This window comes from Dysidea avara, chromosome 6 (assembly GCF_963678975.1).
Source record: "Dysidea avara chromosome 6, odDysAvar1.4, whole genome shotgun sequence".
NCBI lineage: Eukaryota > Metazoa > Porifera > Demospongiae > Dictyoceratida > Dysideidae > Dysidea > Dysidea avara.
The window spans coordinates 4,856,640-4,872,967 of NC_089277.1; the positions used below are offsets into that span (position 1 = coordinate 4,856,640).

Consider the following 16,328-nt stretch of genomic DNA (forward strand, 5'->3'; position numbering starts at 1 on the left):
CTCAATGCTTTCAGGCACCTATTATGCTCATAATTATGCCAGCATAATCGGCGGGTCCCTAATCAAAACATTGTTTACTATATTTTTAATGGACATTTTGTCTAAGAGTATATAGCCATAGGACGGTGTTTGCCATTAATTTCCAACCATATATACATGTATTTTTATTTTATTGGGATGACCAGAATGTTTGTGTATTGCAACTGGCGTGGTAATTTATTGAGTGACACTAGTTGGTTGTAAACTGTATGCTGAATGTATAGATGTACTGAAGGACTGGGTTTTGTGCACTAAATTAAATGTGCAGCTTCCGGCAGCCATATACGTATATTGAATGGCTGCTGAAGGCTTTGTAGTGTGTTTGTGTGTGTGTGTGTGTGTGTGTGTGTGTGTGTGTGTGTGTGTGTGTGTGTGTGTGTGTGTGTGTGTGTACATGTGTGTGTGTGTGTGTACATGTATGTGCTAGTGTGTGAGTGAGTTAGAGAGAGAGAGAGAGAGCAGTAGCTAGTGGTAGAGCATTGGCTTGGTGGGATTCAATGCATGGTTATGCCCATGCAGTTATTGTTATACTTGATGACCTAGTTGGTGTTAACTGATTAGGTGTATTATCAATAAGTACTTATGCTGAGCAAGAAACTACTCCAGGATCCAATCTACCCAGCTGCTTGGACCTAGGAAGTAATGTGAGCCCACCCAAGTGATCAAGTGTGTCATCATTAGTATTACTGGTGAACATAATAGGCTTAAGATATTAGGGGAATATTTGTCATTGACTCTATGCTTAAGTTGAACAAACATATTGACTCAGCACATTAACTGAAAAGCAAACAGTTCTTCAGCTTTCTTAAAGGGGACCTTACTATCTCCATGCAAACATGTATGGAATAGTAAAATTTTTGCGATGCCTCTGGAGTGTATATACTTCACACTTGTTTATAATGAAAGTCATCAACCACTTGTTGGTCCATTGTTTGGATCATTTTCATTATTTTTATTTGTCTATATATGGTAAGCAGTCATCTGCAAACAAGCTACTACATGAAGAAACAGTATCAGGTAGTAGTGATATAAACAAGAAATAACAAGGACCCCAAAACAGTTCCTTGCATGCACTGGGAGCCTCAAACAGTATATCTAGTTTATTTGATAATCCCTTGAGCAATTTATGTGGTAACCCATCTGGACCCATTTTTTAAAATGGGTCAATATCGTTAGGGTCATTCCATATCAAATCAACCAGGAATTTAGGATCACCTCTCAGATTTTGACGAAACTTTGTAGTACCTGTGATGCTTATCACTCATGCAATTTTTAGCTCCATACACCCCGTAGTTTCTGATTTATGACCACAAATAGTTTGAATATTTTATGAAAATTTGCTCCTGACCATCTCTAGTTACAAAATCAGTCGTAACTTTGCATTGTGTGAACATTTTTAAACACAATTTTCACTGATGGAAGACCTGTTGATTGACCTTTCCAGTGATCCCTAAATTATGGGATATACACTTAATTATGGTTCAAAAGTACTGTATTGAAAACTTTAATCCTTTATATTTTGAAAATTGCTGCTTAAAATTCTTTGAATTTTTTTGAATAATGATTGGATTGTGGTCTATGTTTGATAAAATTTTTGTGGTGGGACCACAATGAGTTCAAGAAATATAATGAATCATGTTGTGGTATGTAGTAGAATTTTGTAGTCTATTATTGCTGTATGGGAGTGTACACCTCCAATAACCACTAGCAACAAGGCCATACCAAGTTTGTCTTACAGAGTGAAGGTGTCTAGGTACATGTGCAACCTGTATTAGTGACCACCTGTATTGAAAAACCATCTATGTGCTGCAGTTACTTTAATTGGATATTAATGTATAGCACCAAAGCATCGACTCTTTCTAGCAAATCCAAAAATAGACAAGTTGACAGATCTGACCTGACAACCATGTGTCCATAAACATATCATGTGAATGTTGTACTATCTCTTCAAAAATACCTTCTTTATTAAGTTGAATCCCACTGTACTGGACTTAGCCCTATTTAAGTTGTGTATGTGGTTGCATAGGTACACACAACAAATCTCCTCAAAGGGATACCTGGACACCTTGATAAGCAGGATGCCTGTTTGTATTCCCACTGTAGTCAGTGGCGGATCCAGGGGGGCACAGGGGGCACATGCCCCTCTTCCTCTCCAAAAAATCACAAAAGATTGAGATACTCCAAAAGAGCAGTCAGTCAATTACTCTATAACTTCCACGGTAATAGCAACTTGCATCTGTAGCACCAACCCATGGACATAATTATATGTACGCTTAGCTATATAGCCTGCTAGGAATTTAAATACATTTGGTTGTTTGCATATCATTCTATATACGACAACTTACTTTGGATTTGTAACTGAACTCATGACTGCATGATCCCTATAGCTCTTTATCAATGAAGAGTACTTAGAAAGCATGATTTATTGGATATTTGTGCTTAAAACTACCCTACATCAAAATTTTCAGTCATAAGATACCTGTAGCTTCCAAGGTTCTGTGCTTCTGATTTATAGCTACCTACTATGCTGGTCATGATGAACCCCTCTTGCCAAACCCTGGATCCACTCCTGCTAATGGTGCACATACATTTGGACCAAGATGGTTTCTGTAATATAAGCACTGTAGGGGTTTTACCATATACAAGCATTACATGCACCTCAATGTGTGAAATAAATTACTAAATTACTTTACACTCATGACCACTTTGAAGATATTAATCATAAATTCATGCACATACTCATGCAGGATGTAAACATGTTGATTACGTTTTCGTGTGCATTTGCCTGTACTGATCTTCAAAGCATGAATGCAGCAAAATACTTTGCTAAACCATTTATTACTTACAGTACTATAAATCACACATTGAGGTACAAGCAAGTGTTCATAATATTCAACTCTTGGTACAAGTAATGCATCTACTGTATACAGTGTAACTCTTCTATTCGCTGAGCCATTGATAAAGTGAGAAACCACATACTTGTCTTGGGTCCAAACGTACCTACAATTATAAAGTGAGATCAAGAAAACATATCTTGGATATCACGGTGTCTGGGTATCCTTTTGGAGGAGGTCTGTTGTACCTATGTAGACATGTATGTAACTTGAATAGTGTGGAGTGGGGCTATGTATGTAAGTGCACTATGGCAGGATATGACTTATAGTGCGTTTACACTAGTAGCTCCAGCTCGGTACGGTACGGTACGCTACGTTATAAGTGCGCGTTTACAGAAAATTGCATTGTCTTTGCAACAACCGGCCATACGCGGTTTGAGCATGCGCGTGTTTTGAATAATAAAATGCGCGCAATACCGGGTATGGTATCGAAGCCGTTCAATTCCCCGTCAGTTAAATCATTGCATAACCGGAATTATACACACTTTTACAGCAAGTATACCAGGATCATCACTAGTTAGCAAATACCAAAACCCTGTATTGCACGAATTTTATTATTCAAAACACGCGCATGCTCAAACCGCGCATGGCCGGTACTGCGGTTTTCCAAGTTCTTGCAATGCAAAGCGTCATGCGCTATACAAGCATGTACGTGCGCAGCTGTTCAACAGTGGATTTTCAGTGACAATTACTGACTCACAGGACTTCAAGGATGCCTACGCATACAACTTGACAGCCACAGAATATTACAGGAGTTTTTAAAGAACTGCGCATACTGACACATTATTAGCGCATGACGCTTTCCATTGCAAGAACTTGGAAAACCGCAGTAGTTGCAAAGACAATGCAATTTCCTGTAGATTGGTAAGGAAATAACCGTGCTGGGCAAGTTTATACATAAGCACGTGATGGCTAAAGTATCATCCTATGAGACGCCCTCGCCGTTTTCAAGCTTGTTTCAAGCTGTTGCTGTCGTACAAGTTACCAGCAATCCGTTTGAGGGACAATATCAGCGGCTACTGCTCGATGGACAGCTCATTTCAAGTCGAACGTGGTAACTGGACTTTGTTTCACGTTTGGCCATGGTAGAAGCCATCGTATTTACGTACAGCAGCCAAGGATATAGCAAGGTTTGTTTCAATTTGTCTACCGTGCCGTGCCGTACCGAGCCAGCACGGTTGAAGTAGCAGGGTCAGGCCAGCCTGGCACGTAACAGTTTGGCTCGGATCGATACCCATTTACACTACAGTCGATTGCAGAATTGTTGAAATTCCTCTTCCCGTGCCGTAAACATTCCGTGGGCTGGAAAACTATTTGTAGTGACGCCGGATCACCCGGATTGAGGAAAAAGATTAGTGTGGTTCAGTTGCTGTTGAATCCGTGGCAAGGACAATAAAATTTACTCACAGGGAGCCTTACAGAAGCACTCACGGTACGGCATACTTTTTTCAAGAATTCTGCAATTGATTGTAGCAAAATTAAGCGTGCCGTGCTGTACTGTACCGAACTGCTAGTGTAAATGCACTATAGATGCATGGTGATCTCATTTAAAGTCCACCTGTCTAATAAGGACCATTTTTGGATTAGCTAGAAAAAGTTGATGCTTTGGTGTTATACAGTATGTACATTAATATCCAATTAAGGTTACGGAATGCGTGGGCGGAACAAATTACAAAACCTGCTTTAAACCAAGCAGGGATAAATAATTTCAACAACTGTGTTATGTTAGCAATACAACTAATTGTGCTTGTTTGTTTTCACTACAGAACAACGACTGTTCTTGGGTGTGTGGTCTACAATAGAACGATGTTTTATAAAAACGCGCCGCCAAAAACCAGACTAACAGATTACTGAATCCTTATAATTTCAACACAAGTGACTAAACAACTAAAATATCTAGGTCCTGTGGAAGCGATTTTTTAAGTTACTGGTAGTATAGACGTTTTATTGAACTTTAGTAGTTTTTTCGGGTGAAACAAGCTGTGAAGGCTTGTATCTGAGTCACTGGAAAAACACGCCAAAAACGCTTCCACAGGACCTAACAAATTTAATATACAGTATCACTATGCCCCAGAAAAGCCAATAGAGCCTACAGCTTTTGCTGTATTTGGCGGGGCAGGTTATATAGAGCCGGTACCGGATACACTGTTTTGCCGGGTATTTTGCCGGCAATAGAGGGTAGAGCAGCTCATGTATTTCCGACCCCCATGAATTTTCGGTCGCAATATTTCCTAGAAGAACAATGAGAGCCGATCATTTATGGCACTATTATGAAGACCTATCACTATAACCTCCATGTATAAAATTTGAAATGATTTGGTTATATCGTGTGGCTGCAGTGACCTTCGAAAGCCACTGTCCAAAAAAATGGATGCTCGGACAAAGTAACGTTCGTTCGGACTCTCCATCTCTACCCTTACCATGCAACTTGTATGCTATTGTGTGGTAGTGATTGGTAGAGCTATCCTTGAGCTATCCCGTGATATAAGCAGATTAGATTTTTATCAGCTACAGTTGCAGCTATCGCCTTTTTCCCAGACGTGGTAACATGACGAATCGTCGGACACAAAATTACAATTATAATTCCGGACACAGCAACTTATTGCGATTACTTTGGCATTTTTTGAGTTTAAGTATAGTACTAGCTAAGAAACATTTGAAAACAGCTATTTAGGCACCTGTGTAGAGTGATTTTTTATCAATTCGAGATGGAAATAGTAGCTACCTCATATAGCTACAACACATTAGGCCTAGAATAGCTGCATAAAATTGCTCAAACTTAAAATAATTTATATATTTGAACTTACTTGAGACAAGGGAGGTAAGAAATAAACCACAACAATACACTGGAGGTCGCCACTACTTTATCGCTTTAGTGACTGCTCTATTAGAGTATATTAATTTAATGCAGTTTTAAAACTGGTTTTCGCACTAATGCACCCTTAGATAGTCTGCATATACATAAAATTATACTATGGATGCAATTAATGAAGTTTAATTAATATATACTCTAATAGAACAGTCACTAAGGCTATAAAGTAGTGGCGGCCTCCTGTGTATTGTTGTGGTTTATTTCTTACCTCCCTTGTCTCAAGTAAGTTCAAATATATAAATTATTTTAAGTTTGAGCAATTTTATGTAGCTATTCTAGGCCTAATGTATTGTAGCTATATGAGGTAGCTACTATTTCCATCTCGAATTGATAAAAAATCACTCTACACAGGTGCCTAATAGCTGTTTTCAAATGTTTCTTAGCTAGTACTATACTTAAACTCAAAAAATGCCAAAGTAATCGCAATAAGTTGCTGTGTCCGGAATTATAATTGCAATTTTGTGTCCGACGATTCGTCAAGTTACCACGTCTGGGAAAAAGGCGATAGCTGCAACTGTAGCTGATAAAAATCTAATCTGCTTATATCACGGGATAGCTCAAGGATAGCTCTACCAATCACTACCACACAATAGCATGTAAGTTGCATGGGAAGAATAGAGATGGAGGAGTCCGAACGAACGTTACTTTGTCCGAGCATCCATTTTTTTGGACAGTGGCTTTCGAAGGTCACTGCAGCCACACGATATAACCAAATCATTTCAAATTTTATACATGGAGGTTATAGTGATAGGTCTTTATAATAGTACCATAAATGATCGGCTCTCATTGCTCTTCTAGGAAATATTGCGTCCGAAAACCCATGGGGGTCGAAAATACATGAGCTGCTCTATAATACTTAGATAGGGTTTCCAATGTAAAAATTCGACTTCTTCAAAATAATTTGCTAACTGCTGTTACATGTTGGACTAACTCTCACTTGAATACAGCTGCAGTGGCAATAAATTCCATTGCCTTCTTGGGGTAGAAACCGATCGAAATATCTGCAAATTCCGACATTACGAGCTGTAACTCTCAGAAGCCTTAATCCTTTACCGCAATACTGGAGTTCAACCTTCCTCTGTGAGTAAACCTTCACCTAAAAGCATTGGTAGTTTGATTAGTATTTGTATTTGTATTTATTTGTATTTGTATTTTAAGGATAAAGGCTTATGCCTGTACATCCATAAACAAAATTAATAATTATTATGTACTTAGCTATTCTAATTACTATACAAAATCAAATAAGCAATTACTATAGTGTCTGTCCAGCAGTGTTTTAAAATCATTGACAGAGGGAGAATCAACAATAGATTGGGGTAATGAATTCCAGTCATTGATTACTCTGTTACTATAAAAATTAGATCTTGTATACGAATTAGTGTGAATTAGTGAGGTAAGTTTCCTGTCGCTGCATCATTTGAGCACGATTTTGGACTCCAAAACGGGTTTTCGTCTACGGACACCAAACAATTGATAGCCCAAACTTCCTCACACCACAGTAGTAATCATCCATCGACAAAGAAGTCACATACGAAGTATGGTTAAGTTGTGACGTCTCTAACCATCTGGGTGAGCGTGATATAGGGCAAAATTAGCTGGAAATCACACCTTGGCTACATTACTTTCCCACTCAACTGCTTAAAAATAGAAATTTTGACGTAAAACAACTGTATGATGCCTAAAGTACGGCTAGAAGTGAGGTTATCGTCGTCAGGAATCGTAAAATAAAATTTAATGGCGCTAAGGAAATAATTAAGCTCGCTTGATTTCTGCCATCTAAACACTTATGCATTGCTACAACAACTGTGATTTTATCCCTCAATACAAATATTGCCTGCCCAGTAATAATAAACAAATAACTGTAGGCAGTGTATCATTGTTGACCACACCCAAGCCTAGTCACATGAGCAAGATTGAACTAGGCTAAGTGCGTTTGTAGCTGAATTGCAGCGACGATAACTTCGCTATTAGTTATACTTTATGGATCATACAGTTGTTTTACACCGAGATATCCATTTTTAAACACTTGAGTGGACAAGTTATGTAGTGAAGGTGTGATCACCGGCAAATTTTGCCCTATATCACGCTCACCCAGATGGTTAGAGATGTCACAACTTAACCATACTTCGTATGTGACTTCTTTGTCGATGGATGATTACTACTGTGGTGTGAGGAAGTTTGAGCTATGAATCGTTTGGTGTCCGTAGACGAAAACCCGTTTTTGGAGCTCAAAATCGTGCTCAAATGATGCAGCGACAAGAAACCTACCTCACTAAACAAACTACCAATGCTTTTTGGTGAAGGTTTGCTCACAGAGGAATCTTGAAATCCGGTATTGCGATAAAAGATCAAGGCTTCTGAGAGTTACAGCTCGTAATGTCGGATTTTGCAGATATTTCAATCGATTTCTATCCCAAGAAGGTAATGGAATTTATTGCCACTGCAGCTGTATTCAAGTGAGAGTTAGTCCAACATGTAACAGCAGTTAGCAAATTATTTTGAAGAAGTCGAATTTTTACATTGGAAACCCTAACTTAGAATGTTACGTGCATTAAAAAAAAACTTGTACAAAAAACCTAAGAAAGCGAAAAAAAAAAAGTTGTCTAAGCGAGGGTTCGAACCCGGGCATCCGCACTCATAAGCAGTAATCAAACAACATTCCAGAACTGTTTACCTTTACAAGCTAGCTGACTGGGAAAAAATAAGAGAGGAATTATCAGACTTGTCACATGATTACTTTGAAATAAATCAAGCATCACCCCAAAGCTTAGATGAAAATTGGTCCTTCTTACAAAATTTACAAGAAATAATAAACACTCATACTCCTACCAAGAAATTAAGTACAAGAATTCACCTTCCCTGGCTGTCTTCTGCTTTAAAACGACTCATACGTAAAAAGCAAAGAGTTTATAGAAGAGCAAAACGTTATTGTCGAGATAGTGACTGGAATGAATATAAATCATTACAAAAAGAGATAGATCATAAACTAAAGTACCAACACAAATCCTACCTGACAAACCTAACTTCATCACCAGACAGTAACAAAAAGTCTTTATGGCACTACATCAAGTCACGAAAACAAGAAAACAATGGTATTAGTACATTAATAAATCCTATAAATGGTCATATCATAACCAATCCTGTGGAAAAAACAGACACCCTCAATCAACACTTTCAGTCTGTCTTTACATCCGAAGATAATAGTAACATTCCTGACAAAGGTCCATCCTTATTTCCATCTTTACCTACATTTGAGATTACCGAACAAGGAGTCTACAACTTGTTAAGTACCTGTGACACATCCAAATCCCCAGGACCTGACTCCTTGCATCCGTATGTACTGAAGGCCACAGCTGCCGAATTATCTCCCATTCTAACTCATATTTTCAAACAATCACTAGAATCTGGTGAAGTCCCATTACAATGGAAGCATGCCTATGTCACCCCAATATTTAAAAAAGGTTCCAAAGCTCAACCAGGCAACTACCGTCCTATCTCACTCACCTCAGTAGTTTGTAAAACAATGGAGCATATCATCGTGAGTCAAATTATGAAGCACTTGGAGGACCACAATATTCTGTCAGACAACCAGTTTGGATTTAGATCAAAACATTCCTGTGAGACTCAACTACTCATTACTGTTAATGACATTGCAAAAGATATTGACAGGAACCTGCAAGTTGATGCTGCTATATTAGACTTTTCTAAAGCGTTCGACCGAGTAGCTCATTCTAGACTTCTCTACAAATTAAATTACTATGGTATAAGAGGAACTGTCTTACAGTGGCTAGAGTCCTTCCTTCATGGTCGTACCCAACAGGTTGTAGTAGAAGGCTCTAGATCTTCTACATGTCAAGTTACATCTGGTGTTCCACAAGGTTCCGTACTTGGTCCTGTGTTGTTCCTAATTTACATTAACGATATTGTAACAGACATCAAGAGTGAAATTAGATTATTTGCTGACGACATTCTACTCTTTAAAACTATAGCTACGCCCAACGATCACAGAATACTGCAAAATGACTTAGATTCCTTAACACAATGGGCTAGCAACTGGCTGATGGAATTTAACATTCCCAAATGCAATATTTTACAATTTACAACCCACCACAGTAAAAGCACTTTTACATATAAAATGTCTAATATTCCATTGAATATTGTATCAGAGCACACCTATCTTGGTATCCGCCTCCATCATACACTATCATGGGAACCTCATGTTAACTATATTTGTGGAAAGGCAAACCGTCTTCTTAGATTTCTGAAAAGGAATTTATATAATGCCCCAATACAAATCAAAGAACACTTATACAAACAATTATTGTTACCTTCTATTGAATACTGCTCAGCTATCTGGGATCCTTATCACCAAACAACAGTTAGCAAATTAGAAATGATCCAACACCGAGCTGCAAGATTTGTTCTTAATAAACCATGGCACAGATCCAGTCAACAACACAGTATTACAGATATGCTTAATTACCTTCAATGGCCAAGTTTAAAAAGTAGGAGAAGAAATGCTAGACTTATATTATTATTCAAGATTGTAAGAAACTTACTGGTGCTACCAAACCATTGTTTACCCCAGCCAACCCCTGTATCATATACTCGTGCCAATAATCCCCTCAAATTTGCACAGCTGCAATCCAGAATTGATTTATATAAGTATTCTTTTCTGCCAAGAACAATTATTGATTGGAATAACTTGAAAATTGACAACATCAACACAATTAACCTTGACACTTTTAAGAACATTATAGATAAGCTAAACAATTTGTGATTTGTAATGCACATTAGCGTGTTGCCCCTGGTGGGCTTTGCTAATTAATAATAAAAAAAAGCAAAAAAAAAAGCAATGTTTGTAACGATTATACCACCGGTGCTGCAGCTAGTCATATTATTTAGTTTCTACGTTATAAACATCCGACTGAAGTGACTTCTATATATAACAAGAGTGAAGAAGAAGAAACCAAAGCTGAACCCTAGCCTACCCCTAACGCTAAGGAACTACTTTTCGCATCCCCTAAAGTTGAATGCTCGGGGCAACCTACTAGACGCGTGCCCTAAAGTTGAATTTTCGGGGCAACCTACTAGTGCCGGCACAATAGCCGTTATATATATAGTGTTTGCAAACCGGTACCGGCTAAATATAGACTTCGATTTGGCGGCGGAAAAACATGGTAGTGACAGCTGGAGCTGAGCGATGTTGTGTTACTACAACAAATTGTAGTGTTCCACCTGCCTCAAACTACACTGTAGCTACATAAAAACATAAATGAATAGTTTCACCTTCATTTAAAACTTTTCACGCTGCTAGACTGGTTTTATGGGCTTCTCAAAAAGTATCGATAGGCATTCGTGTTACTACAACAAATTGTAGTGTTCCACCTGCCTCAAACTACACTGTAGCTACATAAAAAATTAAATATGAATAGTTTCACCTTCATTTAAAACTTTTCACGCTGCTAGACTGGTTTTATGGGCTTCTCAAAAAGTATCGATAGGCATTCAAAATTTTGAATGATTGCCCGTGACTATACCGTAACCCGAACTGCAGCACATAGATGGTCTGTCAATACAGGTGGTCACTAATACAGGTTGCACTGTACCTAGATACCTTCACTCTGTAAGACAAACTTGGCATGGCCTTGTTGCGAGTGATTATTGGAGGTGTACACTCCCATAAGGCAATAATATTCAGGCCACTGCATACCACAACATAATTCATTATATCTCTTGAGCCCATTGTGGTCTCACCACAAAAATGTTATCAAACGTAGACCATGACCCATTCATTATTCACAAGAAAATTCGAAGAATTTGAAGCGGCATTTTTCAAAATATAAAGGATTAAATTTTTCAATACAGTACTTTCGTATCATAATTAAGTATATATCCCATAATTTAGGGATCACTGGAAAGGTCAATCAACAGTCTTCCATCAGTGACATTTGTGTTTAAAAATATTTCCATAGTGCGAAGTTACAGTCGACTTTGTAACTACTGAGGAGAGATGGACCAATTTTTCATGAAATATTCAAAATATTTGTGGTCATAATCAGAAACTATGGAGTGTATGGAGCTTAAAATTTGCATGAGTGATAAGCACCACAAGTACTATATATACACCAAATTTTGTCAAAATCCGAGAGGTGACCCTAAATTCCTGGTTGATTTGACATGGAATGACCCATTAGTAACTAAGTGGCAATTCATTTCTATATTGGACTATAGTGCCAGATGTGTATCTCTGATAGGCATAGCATTGTGATCTTTAGTAACTACGAGTAATAGGTAAACAATTGCCTACAATATTATGCACTTGCCCACTTGACTCTAGTCCTCACGGCTGCTCCATGACACCCTAGACATTATTATCAAATCCCAGCCTGAGTAGTCCCACATTAGCTCACCCTAGGCCTCCAAAACTACCTTGCAATTTCCTGTAGGTTTGGACTGAGTGTGACTGCAGGGGCGGATCTAGACTTTTTAAAAGGGAGGTTCCACTCTGGAATCTGGAGGATTGCAACTGAATCAGACTAGCTGTAAGTCGAAGACCAAAAAAAAAAAGAAAAAAAAAGTCATCACCTGCTGACAATTAATAGCTGCCCCTCAGTCACCATACATGATAGATACCCTCACCAACTACATTAACTCCACACATAGCCTGCCACACTACTCCCTTAAGATACTGTAACTGCTCTATTAGAGTATCTCAAGTAAGAGAGGCTCTTTCAAAGGGGGATTCCATGGAACCCTTTGAACCCCACCTGGATCCGCCCCTGGACTGAAGCAGAGAGAGCTCCACCTTCTTAGCTGCTCTGGTGTAAATCCCCAATTCAAGCTTATGTACTCTTTTTGTTAGAATGATATCCTGGGGGAGAGTAGGTGGAAGGCCAGCTCTTTCACTACACCCAGCCCTTCACAGAGGCTCACAAGAGTTGGGACAGGAAGGGAAGCACAATATGCACAGTGGAAACATGTTTACAAAGACAACTGCACATGCATGAACTTCAAATGCTGCTTCCCACCTACCCACCTATACATCCAATAACCTTAACTGTATCCATAAACTGCATAGCTAGTATGCCCTTTAAAGTTTATACGGTCTGCTAGATATATCAGTGGAGTAGCTAAGTCACCACCTGTACTGAGTCGGAGGTAGTGAGGATGTTTCATAATGTTTACAGAGTTGACTCCAAGTTATTATTTCCGTTTTATTCCGTTTTATTCGGCCAGTTGTTTTACTTTCTGTTGCTTTATGTGTGTTTCCAGGCATTCAACCTCTTGGTCTGAATAAATAAAAATAAAACACGGAGCTTATTTGCGCTAATTAAATTGTGAACCGGGAGGATCGAGGCCGTACGATCGCGAGACTAGCAATCGGAACAGACGCCGGAAAGTCTGAGAACAGACGAAGGTCAAAAACCAGCATTGTCCTTCACCCAACAAGGATCGAGGTATTCATTAATGTGACGTGTACGCTAGTAACTGATTAATATAAAGTGTGTAGCTTCAATTAATTCGTAGCTTGCCCAGTACGGCTTGCAGACTTGATTATAGGCCCCTGTACGTTTTTAATCAGCCTATAGAGGGAGTTCAGCTTTCGTCGTTTTTGAATATCTAAGGCTATGACTATAATAATAATTATGATGATTTAATAAGAGCCCGGCTCTGAAGAGGGGGCGGGTACCACATGGCCCTTCAACTTTTCAGAATTAAACTGGTACTTTTTATGATTATGATTAGATACTGGAAAGACAGCACTCAGTGCTGGTTACATCCAGGAGGGGGGGGGACCCTCAAAACAAAAAGGGGGTTAATTACAACAAATCTAGTCCAAAAATACAATTATTAAACTGTTCTAGTGACTCTGTATCGATGATGTGATTAGGGAGGTTATTCCATTGCTTGATAGTTCTTGGAAAGTAACTCTGTTGGTAAGCAAGTGTTCTAGTTGGAGGAATTATATATCTGTATTGGTGATGCAATCTAGTTGGATATGAAGTAGGCTTGAAATACTCAGGGAGCTGGATAGATGGCAAAGCGTGATGTAATACTCTATATAGTAAGTTCAAACGATCAATACATCTTCTGCTCTGTAGGCTCTTCCAATGCAGTTGGTCCAACAGGTAAGTGACACTACTCATTGGATTGTAATCCGATGCTACCCATCTTGCAGCACGACGTTGTACCTTCTCTAAAGTATTAATTAAGTATAGCTGGTGAGGGTCCCAGACACAACTAGCATATTCCAGCAGAGGACGTATTGATGTTAAATAGGCTGTTATCTTAACTTCTTTGGAGCATTTACTTATATTACTCATTTTCTTCGTTAGTGTACAGAATGATTACAGCACGAGAAACCATCAGAGGAGGGTGGACGAATTATAAGCGCTACTGAAAACTATTACCGTTAATTGAATACTTCTAATACCAAGACTAAAATGAAGTGATTAAAACTGTTTAGCAACAACCACACTAATTTATCTTGTGCTTCTTGTGACAAACGGAAGAAAATGAGTACGAAGGTGTCTTATTTCCTGCTTGATTCTACACTAGCGGCGTCCGCTTTCCTTTCTTTAATTCCATGGGAGCGAGCATAGGAGGCACATAATACCTTCTTCGACGATTTTTGGGCTCGAATACAAGCTTATAAGGTGTTTCTAGAGTGCAACGCATCGATTCCACCGACAAACTTACTGCACCCATGATCCTCTATAAATTCAAGAGCGATTTACGTGCCGGGAAGAGTGGGGCAGACCGGCGAAATATACTAAACATCCAGCACACTTTCAAATGGTACTTATTTAAACTTCGCTGAAGGCTTAGTTATACTTTTAATACAAATGTATGCGTTCACGTGCGCATGTCCACCCTCCTCTGAGAAACCATATAAAACGCATGTGTAATAGGAGGGCATGTACCCCATGTAACATAATATATGCGCTTCCGTTTCACATATCATTGTTCAATTGACAGAAACATTAGTTTTAAATGGACCTATCAATGTATTGCCCCCCTGAAGGGTAATTAACGTCTTGGGACTCACATACACTATCTGAGACATCTAAATTATTATTTAGAAATCCCAAATCCCGAAACACATACAAAGTATAGGTTATTCTCTGTTTATGAGTTCAATTACGGCAGCCACTCTATACAATAATTCTAATCAACAGTGCAAAGTACGCCTGTGCCTCTTCTGAAGTTACTCCGATCCCCTCTTAGTTACTCTCTTAGGTATTTCCTGTACAAGTAAAACTTGAGCATCATGGTAAAATCGAAATCAGTATTATAAAATATTTTTGAATACAGAAATATTAACATTTAAAAAATACTTAACTATTGAAACTCTCGTAAACCATGTTGGCTTTTTGCGTGGGCGTTGACTATCCTCCAATCCCCTTGGGCATACATGGGGATATAGTGGGGAGTTGACACAGCCAAATGTCAAATGCCCCACAGTAGGGCAAACCTATAGTGCCAAATCCCCTCTGTTAGCCCCAGTTGTAACACGGGATTTGACATTGCATAGAAAGTTACAACAAGAAACCATCAGTCAGTCAGTTACTGAGTCTAGAGTTGCACCGATAATCGGATTGGTTTTCAGAAAAACCATGTATCAACTGTGTTTTTTGTATATTGGTATTGGATCAGCACCATGATGAAAAAAGCAGCAGATACAGATATATTTATGTATTTAGAAATACATGCTCATGTGCACCAAATGATGTTTACAAATGCATTGGGTTTCATTTTCCTATATTACAACGTTGTTATTACTGCTTCAGTGTACTGTCAGCTATTGTTGTAACAATACTGCCACCAAGGAGCAGCCAACCTTGGACTCTCGTACACTGAGAATCCAATTAGAAATCCATTAAATATTTAGAAATCCCAAATCCAGAACCGCATACAAAATAGGTTATTCTCGTTTCCGTCTGTTTATGAGCTCAATTACTCTATACAACGGTTCAAATCAATAGTGCAAAGTACACCTGTGTCTCCTCAATTTCCTCTGATCCCTTCAAGGTGTCTTGTTAGCAAAAACTCGAGGTAAAAACATCACAATAAAAATAAAAATTTAAATTATATTGTATTTACAAATATATTTTAAAAACAGAAATCTTTTTGAAATACTTAAATATTGGGTATACCATATTGGGTTTTTATGTGGGCACTGGCTACTCCCCGACTGCCACTATAAACAAGCTAAATTGCTCCTTTACAATCAATTTCTTTGTAAAAATTGCTACAAAATAGACATGCTGTGTTATATCGGATTGGCTACATTTATTGGCTTAAAAATATTATCCAATATCGGCTATCAGAATATCGGAAAAATCTCATATCAGTCCTACACTAACTGAGTCAGTTAGTCACTAGAAAATTCTGTTTTTTAAAATTCCATAACAACTTTTTGGAAGTGACTCGGCTCAATCTGAAGGCTTGTTTGGGCTTAGTTTTATCTAACCAATACTGCCTCCTCATCGTCATCAGGGAAAAGTGAGGTTGGTTTT

At 38.5% G+C, this 16,328-nt stretch overlaps 1 protein-coding gene across 3 annotated transcripts in view; it reads left to right on the forward strand.

Annotated features, from left to right (window-relative positions):
* LOC136257623 (uncharacterized) overlaps nucleotides 1-16,328 on the forward strand; it is a 148,400-nt gene that overhangs the window by 50,925 nt on the left and 81,147 nt on the right. Inside the window, exon 1 of one of the 3 annotated variants that reach the window (XM_066050874.1) lies at nucleotides 13,133-13,265. The exons of the other annotated variants lie outside the window; for them this stretch is intronic. The gene's annotated coding sequence lies outside the window, so the exon portion shown is untranslated. Of the gene's footprint in view, nucleotides 1-13,132; nucleotides 13,266-16,328 lie in introns of those variants that run through there. 3 annotated transcript variants of the gene reach the window in all.